This window comes from Lissotriton vulgaris, chromosome 8, assembly GCF_964263255.1.
Source record: "Lissotriton vulgaris chromosome 8, aLisVul1.2, whole genome shotgun sequence".
Classification (NCBI taxonomy): Eukaryota; Metazoa; Chordata; class Amphibia; order Caudata; family Salamandridae; genus Lissotriton; species Lissotriton vulgaris.
The window spans coordinates 1,366,715,240-1,366,727,538 of record NC_141696.1 but is presented as its reverse complement, the minus strand read 5'-3'; positions in this window follow the sequence as shown (position 1 = coordinate 1,366,727,538).

The following is a 12,299-nucleotide window of genomic DNA, read 5'->3' as shown; positions in this document are numbered from 1 at the left end:
ATCAGTCTGACTAAAGTCAGGAAACATGGGTCTCATTTCCTAAGTTTTCCTCTCTCTAGTTTAAGGCAATTTTTAAATTGTTTCAAACCAGAAATACAGTTTTAAATCTCATCTTGAAAGTAAGGAGACTCTCTGAAACTATATTAAGGAAGGGCTAAACTTTTCGTGAACCAAGCACGCTTACCTGAATTAAGATCGTCTTCAGACTATTTTAGGTCTGGATTTCTCCTTTGTGAATTGATTGAGCAGTGTTAAGCCTCAGCATTGAAAGGCATTAAAAAGACTTTTAAGATTGTATTAAGCCAGGTCAAAAATCAAATCTCTTTTAATTAGATTATGTTGTCTTTATTTATTACATTCTTAAGACTTAAGTCAGGAAAAAATAGGGGAAAAGGGAGCAGAGAAAATAATGTAATTTAAGTGAATTAAATCCTGCTGCCATAGGTGCTGTTATAATCTTCCAAAACATTGTAGTATATTGTTTGATGCGCTGAGAGACCGCTGAGATGGATGCAGCATCTATAGCTTTAAGTCGCTAACGCTGAAATGACAACCTACCCCAAGCACCGCGCGCGGTCATGGATACTTATTCTAATTTAAAGCATTAATGAGGTGGTTGGGGCAAGAGTTAAAAGGGGCGGGAGAGCATGATAAAAAATAACTTTTGACAAGCATACAAAGTAGCTCATCATGCCGAACAAAGGCAACTATGTTCCACTGGGAACGAAGCTCTTCAGCACAAGACTGGTTATGACAATGTATATCCAGTGACCTTGATATATGCTAATGGTTGAAGTTTTAATAGTGCAGAGAAGATAAATGTATTTATGACTGCTTGACCTTCCTGCTCTTTCTCTTTGACATTTCATAGAAAATGTTTATGCATATTACATCCTCACTTTCGTATAATGAAAGTCAATCAATAAAACCTTGAACTTGAGACAGTGAGTGCAGAGTTACAGTTTAGGCTGACAAGACAGAAGTGAATTCTGTCGCATTTATGAACGAAGAAAGTCACATTATATGTGTGTGTTAGGACCCTTAATGATTTGTTAATTTTTGGGAGGATGTTTGGTTTAGTTTAAACTAAAAGCATCAGATGAATGATTAAGTGTCTACATATATTGTGTATTGCGAAACCTGAACGATATAGCCCTATAAACTATGACGTGTAATAACACTCAGAAGTAAAAAAAAGCGTGTGTAGGCTTAAGTGTACACATAATTCGAAGAAAGATTTCTGACTTTCACGCCGGCGGGCGTGAATGCGTAAGTAATAAAATAAAAAAAGCGGAACTGCAAAGGCAGTCCGCGCTAAGCTTTAACAGCGTGTGGATGTGAGTTATTTCCAGCGCTTTCCGAGCACTGCCATGGCGCGCAGTGGGAGGGCAGGCCGCCCCTTGTAACGCCCCCGACGAGGGCGGAAGGCCCCAACGTAGTGGCAGAGGAAAGAAAAATAAAAAGGGAAAACCCAGAGAAGGAAAATGGCAGCACCAAGCAGCACTGGGAAGGTTAGAGCCACAAGGCTCTCCCAGACATCAGCAGGCCTACCACATGGGCCCCGCCCAGTGCAATCACGACCGTGGACAGTGTTCCACCAACCAAAGCAGCACACATAGCAGCTCCCTGTCGCAGTCGCCTGGCACACCACTAACACCACGTATAGACACACCTGAAGGAAGCCACAGAGACACCCTGGTACCCCTGTCTGAGTGAGTACCACACATTGGCTCGCATGTAAGCATGCACGACGATAAGTGCAGTGGCACCGACCCCAGCAAGACACTCGTCAGCAGCAAGCCCCTTCAACAAGCCATCAAACCGCACCCACGCCAAGCAAGATGGGAGATCAGGAGGGGGCTGCCCAAGCCCCAGCACCTATGCTGCAGTGGTCACCACTTTGAACGCCCACTTTGACCCCCAAATGTACCCAGATTTCGAACAATTTAAGCTTAGATAAGCAAAGCAAAGGGAAGGCGAATCCGTAGATGCTTTTTATGCACGACTAAGGGAGCTGGCCGCTATGCACCTCGTGTGGGGATCGAGCAGCCGAAGAAATCAGAGCCCAGCTGATCGTAGGGATACGCAGTAAGACCTTCCACAGCCTCATTTTAAGGCAGCCCAACATACTAATGAACAATATCCTGGTGCTAGCACGGTCCCATGACTTGTCCGCAGCACGGGCAGAAGAGATGGACGTAGCCTTGATGAGAAGGCCAGAGAAGGGCACCAAGGTAAAGATGGAAAAGGCAGATGAGTCAGGACAAAAGACAGGTCCTACAGGCAACAAGAGCGTCAGCCTCAGACCCCGAAGACCCACTGCGGTTACTGTGGGTACGAGGAAAACCCCTCGCAGTCATGCCCGGCACAAGGGAAGACATGCACCGACTGCAGAAATGCAAATCACTTCGCATCCGTGTGCAGGAGGAAATTCAGCGGAAGGAAGGGATCAGGCCAAAACCAATGAGACAAAGGGTCCGCCAGCTGTTGCAAGTCTCATTGACATCTCAACCTGGGAACAAGAAGAGAGAACAACCCGCCTACTAAGAGGATGCATCCACGTCAGAGGAAGAAGGAGAAACAAATATAGTCTCATTCACCAGAGCCCTGAAGAGCAGACAACGACCCCAACCCCACTGCACAGGCAAAGTTGCTAGGTCTGATGTCAATGTAGTGATTGACACCTGCACCTCGGTAACAGTGATGGAAATCCAGCAGCACAACACGCTGAGACCCAGACCACCATTCAGACCGTAAAAAGTCAAAATATTTGTATACAGCATTGACACGCCACTATCGCTGCAAGGCAAGATGACTGTGCCAGTACAGTCAGGAAGTGTCGAAATCACCATTGATATCCACGTGATCGACCAAGAGGTAGACACACTACTCAGCAGCCACGCAGCCGAAGACCTGGTACTGCTAATGTTCGCCAGGAAAGTACAACTAGACCAGATAGCAGAACTGCTCGACCAGTTCAAAGACCTATTGAAAGGGCTAGGTAAGATCAAGAGGGCCCCAATCAAGCTACGTATAGATACCTCTCTCCCGCTGACAGCGCTGAGACACAGGAGGATCGAATTTCACCTCTGCCGCTGGTAGAGGAAGAGCTACAAAAGCTCGAAGAGCAGGGAGTCATCAAAAAGGTATCAGGACCCACACCATGGGTGTCGCCCATGGTAATAGCAGAAAATCCCTGTCAACTAGAAAAGATCAGGCTGTGCATAGATATGCGCCTCCCGAACAAGGCAATTTGGCGCGAACGTCCCTAATACCAACCATGGATGACATTGTAGCTGATCTAAATGGCTCCCGGTGGTTCTCAAAACTAGATCTAAATGCTGGATACCACCAACAGAAACTTCCAAAAGACAGCCGGTATATCACCACGATCAGCACCTACCTAGGCCTCAGGAGGTATAAAAGACTGAATTTCGACATATCATCCGCCGCCGAGATCTTCCAAAATGCAGAGAAAGAAATCCTGGTTGGACTCCCTGGTGTTCTGAACTTGAGTGACGACATCCTGTTCCACTCAAAGGTGAATGAAGAGCACTACCAACACGTGAGAGCGACACTGAAGCCACTATCAGAACACAGAGTCCCATTGCACAGGGAGAAGTGCCTGCTATTCTAACAGACAATTGAATTCTTTGGATACACCTTCAGTCAAGAAGGCATTCTAGTTGACCCACGGAAATCCCAAGCAATCAAGATCGCAGCTGCACCTCTCACAGTCGCCGAGGTCTGTAGCCTCTTGGGAATGGCCATGTACTGCGGCCGCTTCCTCCCTGACCTGGCCACCCTCGCAGAGCCTCTCAGGAGCCTCACCCGAGCCAACGCCATGTGGAGATTGGGTCAGGCTGAAGAGACAGCATTTCAAGCAGTCTAGAAAGCGCTCCTCGACCACACCACGCTGGTGTACTTTGACCCCACCAAGAGGACCACGATACTTGTGGACGCCTGCCCTGTGGGCCTAGGGGCAGTCCTCACACAAGAACAATAAAGAGGGAGATGGGCTGCCCTAGCCTACTCTAGCAAAGCGCTCATGCCAACGGAGAAGCGATACTCGCAGATTGAACGAGAAGCCCTGGCGATCCGGTGGGGATGCAGACACTTCCACTTATACATCTGCAGACACCCCTTTACCGTTGTCATAGACCATCAACTCCTGGTGCTGCTTTTCAAAGGATCGGTGCCCCACCCTCCCCCCACGCATCGAGAGGTAGGATATCGGGCTCCAACACTACGACATGGAGGTGGTCTACTGACCTGGGGCCAAGAACACGGCTGACTTCCTATTCAAGCACCCAGATATAACCAAAGAAGAGAAGGAAGAACAGAACAGAAATGACACAGAAGCAGGCCTGGACATGCTAACAGCCCTAACATGCCCCCGGGTGTTGACACTGGAAGAAATAACCACTGTGGCCAAGGATGACCGGGTGATGTCCTACGTCTAGAACACCATCCAAGGAGGGCTATGGAGACAATTCCTTCAGTCAGCGAACACGTAATCTAACCTGGAAAAGGAAAGCCTGGTGCACATGCGGTGAGTAAGGAACAAACTGAGCCTCACCCAAGGGGGACTCCTCCTCCTAGGGACGCAGATCGTCATCCCAGCGTCCCTGCAACTGCGTGCTAAACAGCTGGCTCACGGAGGTCACCAAGGGACAGAACGGATGAAAGCCTGCATGAGAGAGAAGGTCTGGTTTCCTGAAATGGATGCCCAGATCGAAGAACTAGTCCGCAAGTGTCCGTCATGCCAAATCACAAGCGGACCCGAGAAGCCAGCACCCATCCACACAGAAGAGCATGGGCAGAGCCCCTGGGAAAAAGTGAGTGTGGACTTTGGGAGTTTTCTTGATGGGCGAGTCACGTTAGCCCTCATTGACAGTTACTCCAAATACCCAATAGTAGTGGTAGTGACCTCAACTGCATGTTCGCCCCGCTCTGGAGAAGATATTCAGAATGTTCGGATGTCCAAAGAAACTCCGCAGTGACAACAGCTCCCCATTCCAAGTACAGGAATTTCGTGAATTCATGCACCACCACACAATCCAACACCGGCACATCACCCCCCAATGGCCACAAGCAAACGGGGAGATTGAACGGTTCATGCGGACAATAAACAAATCGATTCGCATCGCAGTGGCAGAACAGTATGACCCCGAGCAACTACTTCAGAGGTTCCTACATGAATACCGGAGCACGCCACACTGTTCAACGGGCCAGGCCCCATGGTTTTCCTGTTGCCCCGGGAGGTCCCCCTTCCATATGATGAAGAAGGAGCATTTGGAAGAAGAGAGAATCGCAACAGCCAGGCTAGTCGAGCCCGGAGAGCGGCCTTCCACCCACTCCGGCCCGGAGACACAGTCATCCTGAGGGACAGAAGACCAGGAAGCAAATTCCGCACACGCTATGAACAAGGACACTGGACAGTGATAGGCCGGCAAGGAACAATGGTGACTGTCGAGAAAGCCGGAGAACGGGTGACCCGCAATCATCTTTTGGTTTAAGCAAATAGACCCATCTGACCCCCTCCCCACCAGTGAGAACAATACGGAGGAGACGGAAGAGCGTCCAGACACTCTCCCAAGGGCTGAGGATCGACAGTCTGACAAACCTCCCGTGCTGGAGAACCTAAGAGTCATCAATGCCAACCGAGACATAGCCTCTACCCCCGGAACACCGGCCCCCACACCCCTGACTGGCAGACGAGCCACCAGGTATGCGCTGAGAGTAAACCAGCCGCTGAGCACCCTCCTAAGAGACTGTGCCTGTTAAGTAAGTGAACAATCAGGCTTTTCACACCATGGTCGAAGACTGAGTTGAGATAGGATGTACCAGTTGACGCACCAGTGGGCGTGAACGGATAAGTAATAAAATAAAGACAGCAGCAGTCCGCACTAAGCTTTAACAGCGTGTGAGTGTGAGTTATTGCAGCGTGCTTCCGAGCACTGCCGAGGGGCGCAGCTCCACCCTCTTGTAACACATGGGTCCACTGCCTTCTCCTTAAAAAATATTTTGCAAACATTCACAAATGTCAAGGGGTCTGATCAGGACCTCTTTCCATTAGCGAATAGGTTACAATCAATTGGAAATTGGCAGTATACTGGGAATATTTTGTGACCGCATTTTGGTCAAAAAACAGTCACACTTTGCCAAATTGGATATGATGCTGATGGAAACGAGCCGCCAGGGGCTCCTTTTCGATGGCAAAAAGCATAGGGGAAAGGGGACAGCCCTGCCTTGTGACTCTCGAGATGGGGGTTTTAATTCGCCCATTTATTCGAATGCGGGCTGTGGGGAGCGTGTATCATAGATGAACCTTACATACAAAATTTGGGCTGAAGCCCAAATGAGGGAAGAGATAGAAGAGGAAAGCCCACTCGAGAGTGTTGAAGGTCTTGGTTGCATCTAATAATGCAGCCACAGCTGAAAGAGAGGGATTCATCTGGCGAAGTATGGAGAAGAAGGTGCGTAGATTGTGAGAAGTGGCATGCCCCGGAATGAAGCCTGATTGGTCTGGATGAACAATGAGAGTCATGAGCGGGAGAAGGCGGGAGGCCAGTAATTTGGCATAAATGTTATTATCCGTGTTAATGAGGGACAGAGAGCAAAATTAATCACAGCTCTCGAGGAATTTGCCCGGTTTCAGCAGGACGGTGAGTAAGGCCTTGCGCAAAGATAGAGGGAAACTTTCATGCTCAAGGGAATCATTGTCCTGACTTCGTCCTGCCTTCGTCAGAAGCGGTCGCTCCCTACTGCCCCTGATCACTCTACCTACTCTACCTTGGGTATCGTTAGCGCTGCTCTGCTGACATTAATAGCGCTTTACCGTGCCTGCATTAACTTATTTAATTTCATTAGTTCAAAGCGCCTGTATTGTTTGCCTGCACTGTTTCATCAACTTTGAGTGCCTGTGCTCGCTCGCATTTGCGATCGTTTTGTTTACTTGTTACTTGCTGCTGTGACCCATTGCTTGTGTGCTCCGCTCCTCAGGCGCCTCGCTGACCAACGCATTACATTTAATCAATTTCCCCAACCCGGTTGGCGCTTCAGTTCCAGCCGCCATTATTGTTGTTGTTGTGCCCGGAGCCCGCCCCCTCCACCATGCACCCGCCTCCCAGCTACTCCTCCCTCGCCCCTCCCCCCTCCCCACCCACTTATGACAGATGCTTTTGCGCGCAGCGTTCACATGCAGCGGTCGCGCCCCATTCGCGCCGAAGGTGCGCCAAAGGTAAGCCCTTCTACGCCCGTCTGCGCCAAGCCCGCGCCCAGCGCCAGACCCCCTGGCCCCCGTACCACCCACCCCACCCGCATCACATACGACGCCTCCACCCTATTAGCCCTAAACCTCGGTCGACTCCCCAACTGCGCCCAAGCCACTCCTGGACACACCCATAGACCCTTCACATGCAACTCCTGCAAGTATGACGGCACCAAGACCAACTCCTCATCCACTAACACCAAACAGAGATCTGACACCAACCACCTAAAATGCATCCTTCTCAACACCCGCTCGGTCCACAAACACACCATCGACCTTTGGAATCTACTAGACACCATCTCTCCGGACGTCGCCTTCCTAACAGAAACATGGATGAACGCCTCCTCAGCCCCAGACATCACCATTGCCATCCCGGAAGACTACAAGATCATCCGAAAAGACCGCACCTTCCAAACAGGAGGAGGCATCGCTATCGTCCATAAGAATTCTATCCGCATCTCAACCAGCTCAGACGTCAACCTCGCTAGCGCCGAACACCTTCACTTCCAGATCCACACCGACCCCAAGACCACACTCAGAGGCACCCTTCTCTACAGGCCACCAGGACCCCGTGCACAATTCAGTGAAGACATCACTGACTTTATCACCCCACACGCCCTCCCCTCCAAGGACTACATTCTATTGGGAGACCTCAATTTTCACCTGGAAAAGAGCAACAACAGCAACGCCACCACCCTTCTGGACAATCTCGCCAACCTCGGACTCAAACAACTTGTCAATACCCCCACTCACTACGCAGGTCACACACTCGACCCTATCTTCACCTCCAGCAAACATATCTCCTTCAGTCACACCACAGTTCTCTATTGGACGGACCACAGCTGCGTTCAGTTTATCTACAAAAAGACCACAACCCACAACCATCCTCAACCTACTCTGCGAAGAAACTGGAACAAAATCACCATCGACCAGATCTCCTCATCGCTTCTTCAAAACCCCCCTGCCCACTCTTCGAACCCCAACCAAGCAGCCATTAACCTCACTCAATGGCTAACCAACAGCGCCGACAACCTAGCACCTTTGAAAAAACGTCAAATCAAAAACGGCAGCAAAAACGCCCCCTGGTTCAAAGATGATCTTAAGAAATCCAAGAAACTCTGTTGCTCCCTTGAGAAGGCCTGGAAAAAAGACCCAAACACCAGCACCAGGGACGCCTTCAAAAACGCCACCCGCATACACCACCAACTGATTCGGACTGCCAAGAAAGCCGCATTCAAAGACCGACTAGACAACAACGCCCACAACAGCAAAGAATTATTCAACATCGTCAAAGAGTTTACCAACCCCACTGCCAACTCCAATGACATCACTCCCTCTCAAACCCTTTGCGACTCCCTAGCTTCGTTCTTCCACGACAAAATCGCAGACATCCACAACAGCTTCGACAACCAACCCGGAGACCAACCCACCCAACCTTCTGCCGTACCTTCACCCCCCTTGAACATCCTTAATGACTGGAACCCAATCTCCACTGAGGACACCATCCGCCTGATGAACTCCATCCACTCAGGATCCCCCACAGACCCATGCCCTCACCACATCTTCAACAAAGCAGATTCCATCATAGCACCACACCTCCGAGACGTCATCAACTGCTCCCTCAACTCCGCCACCTTCCCGGAAAGCTGGAAACACGCCGAACTCAGCGCCCTTCTGAAAAAACCCACAGCTGACCCCACCGAACTCAAAAACGACCGCCCCATCTAGCTCCTTCCATTCCCGGCCAAAGTCATCGAGAAAGCTGTCAACAACCAGCTCGCCGCCTTCCTCGAAACCAACAAATCCCTCAACTCCTCACAATCCGGCTTCCGAGCCAAACACAGCACTGAGACCGCACTCATCGCAGCAACAGACGACATTCGAACTCTACTGGACAATGGAGACACAGTCGCCCTCATCCTCCTCAACCTCTCCGCAGCCTTCGACACAGTCTGTCACAGCACCCTGTTACAACGCCTCAGAAACATCGGAATCCAAGGAAAAGCACTGGAATGGATCACCTCGTTCCTTGCCGGAAGAACTCAGAGAGTCCGCCTCCCACCATTCAAGTCAGAGGCCACTGAAGTCATTTGCGGCGTGCCACAAGGATCTTCACTCAGCCCCACCCTCTTCAACGTATACATGAGCCCCCTCACGGCCATCGCACGCCAACACAACCTCAACATCATCTCCTACGCTGATGACACTCAACTGATCCTCTCACTCACCAAAGATCCTAACACCGCCAAAACCAACCTACATGAAGGAATGAAAGAAGTTGCCGAGTGGATGAAGCACTGCCGTCTGAAACTGAATTCAGACAAAACAGAAGTCCTTATCTTAGGTACCTCCCCCTCCGCCTGGGACGACTCTTGGTGGCCAGAGGCCCTTGGAAAAGCACCCATCCCGACGGACCACCCACGGAACCTGGGCGTCATCCTGGACTCCTCACTCTCGATGACCAGACAAGTCAACGCCATTTCATCATCTTACTTCAACATTCTTCGCATGCTCAAAAAAACATTTCGCTGGATCCCCACCGAAACTAGAAAAAAGGTCACCCACGCACTGGTCACAAGCCGCCTGGACTACGGAAACACCCTATATGCCGGTACCACCGCAAAACTTCAGAAAAAACTCCAACGCATCCAGAACGCATCAGCCAGACTCATACTAGACATCCCGCGTAAAGACCACATTTCTGGTCACCTGAAAAACCTCCACTGGCTCCCCATCAATAAGAGGATAACATTCCGCCTCCTAACCCACGCACACAAAGCACTTTACGAACTTGGACCGAATGCCTCAACACACGACTTTCCTTCTACACCCCCTCCCGCCAGCTACGCTCTTCCAAACAAGCCCTTGCTGCTGTACCTTGCATCAACAAAACCACCATGGGAGGAAGATCCTTCTCCTACCTGGCGGCTAAAACCTGGAACTCACTTCCCATTCACCTTCGCCTCACTCAGAACCACCTAGCATTCAGAAAGCAACTTAAAACCTGGATATTCAATTCCCCACCCTTCTTCAAGCGCCTTGAGACCCTCTGGGTATGTAGCGCGCTATATAAATTATTTGACTTGACTTGACTTGACTTACATGGCTGCCAGATGCTGGACAAGGAGAGAAGCATATTGTGAGTGATCTCCTCCTGAGTGAATGGCTCATCAAGATAAGCCTGATGGTTGTTGCTCAGCCATAAAAGCTCTTTGGCCTACAACCTTCAAGAAAAAATTTAAAACATGTCTATGTTAGGGTACTCACTCAGTATGTCGTTGTCTGCGTTCCCGGGTGCCGAGAGATCCCTTTGGGGATGATTCGTACTCCAAATAAATTATAAAACAATATGGTGTCAAAATATTGATCAAGACCCTCGCACGGGGAGCCTCCCCAGCTGTGTATAGCTGAGAGTAGAAGGAGGAAACTCTGGCTATGACCTCCGTAGGGGATACCATTCTACCAGATTCCTGTTCCTGCAGAGCAGTAATATAAGAAGAGGCATGAGGTTGCCTGAGAAGATTAGCGAGTGTTTAGCCAGGGCGGTCACCCTCACCCTACCGATGGGCACGTGCCTCACTGCCCAAAAAGGTGATTTCCATATTGGCCTCAACGTGGAAGTCTGTGATCTTGGTTCTAATCAATGCTATGGTGGTGGGGCTGGGGTCCAGGGTCTGTAAGTGGTCCAATGTCCATTGTCCTAATTTAGTTCTCGAGTCACTCGAGGGTGACACGGATGGATCTCAACACCCCAAACTGCTTAGCAATACATTCCCACGGATGACCACCTTGAAGGCCTCCCAGAGGGTAGATGGGGACTCGACCGAGCCAACGTTTGTGTCGAAATAGGCGAAGATGGCGGAGCAAATTTCCTCATGGAAAACTGCATTGCACAGGGCATTTTGGGGCAAGCGGTAGGCAAAACTCTGGCGCAACTTAAGCGCAAGACTGAGGCGAAGGGAATGGTCAGAGAGGGAATATGCCATGTGATCCACAAATGTGGTCCAGCAAGAAACATATAGAGTAGTAAGCCAGAGGTCGATATGAGACCACGAACCCCTAGAGCCTGAAACACAAGTCCCCTCACACCCATCGGGATGTGCATGCCTCCTTGCATCCAGTAGGGAGTTGTTGGACATAATAGAGTGGAGGAGAGAGGTGGCCTGAGGGTGCTGAGTGCGGTCCCCAGAGCGATCTAGTGCATGCGCTGGAGCTATGTTAGTTTGCCGCCCCAAATCAGGTAATGTTGGCCCAGAGATAAAATAAGCTGCCAAACATGTGTGACAAAATCAGGGGCATCTGATTTGGGGCCATGTAGTGCTGCAAGAATTAGAGGCTGATTGAAGAGTGTACCTACGAGGCTAACCTAGCGACGCTCAGTGTCAATGATGGAATAGAAACTGTGCCAGGGGAGACTGTTCTGGAAGAGAATGGAGATGCCATGGAAATAAGTAGAATAGAAGGAGGAAAAAGATTGACCACAATGGCGTGAGTGCAGTCTGGAAGCAGTCGCTGGGAGAAGGTGGGTCTCCTGGAGCAAGCAAATATCTACCTGGTGCATTCATAAGGCGATCTTTACGGTTGTCATTTAGGCCTCAGACATTCCAAGTCCAGAACGTGGCATCTGTTATGTGGAGCCAAGGGGAGGTGAAATGGTGAATGACACAGGAAATGGTGCAAGCTTGACTGCAGTAAGGTACATTGTGAAGAAAATATGAAATAGAGATGACAAGTGAGTGTCTAACATAAGAACCAGCAAAAACAAATACAGGCCTCCGACATGAGACATCAACCCCGAACAGTTACCCCGCCAGCCACCACCCACTCCAACCCCCCAATCAGGTAGAGCATCTAAACCCACCTGCTCAGGGAACCCCAACCTGGAGAAAGAGTTATACAGCGGGGGAGGGATTTATCCCACAGGGCATGGATCCGCCTGGCATACACCCCTGCTGTATAGACAGGGTTGGCAAGCCACAGTAATATTCGGACATTAGTAAACCAAGGCATGAACAAACTTGAAGAC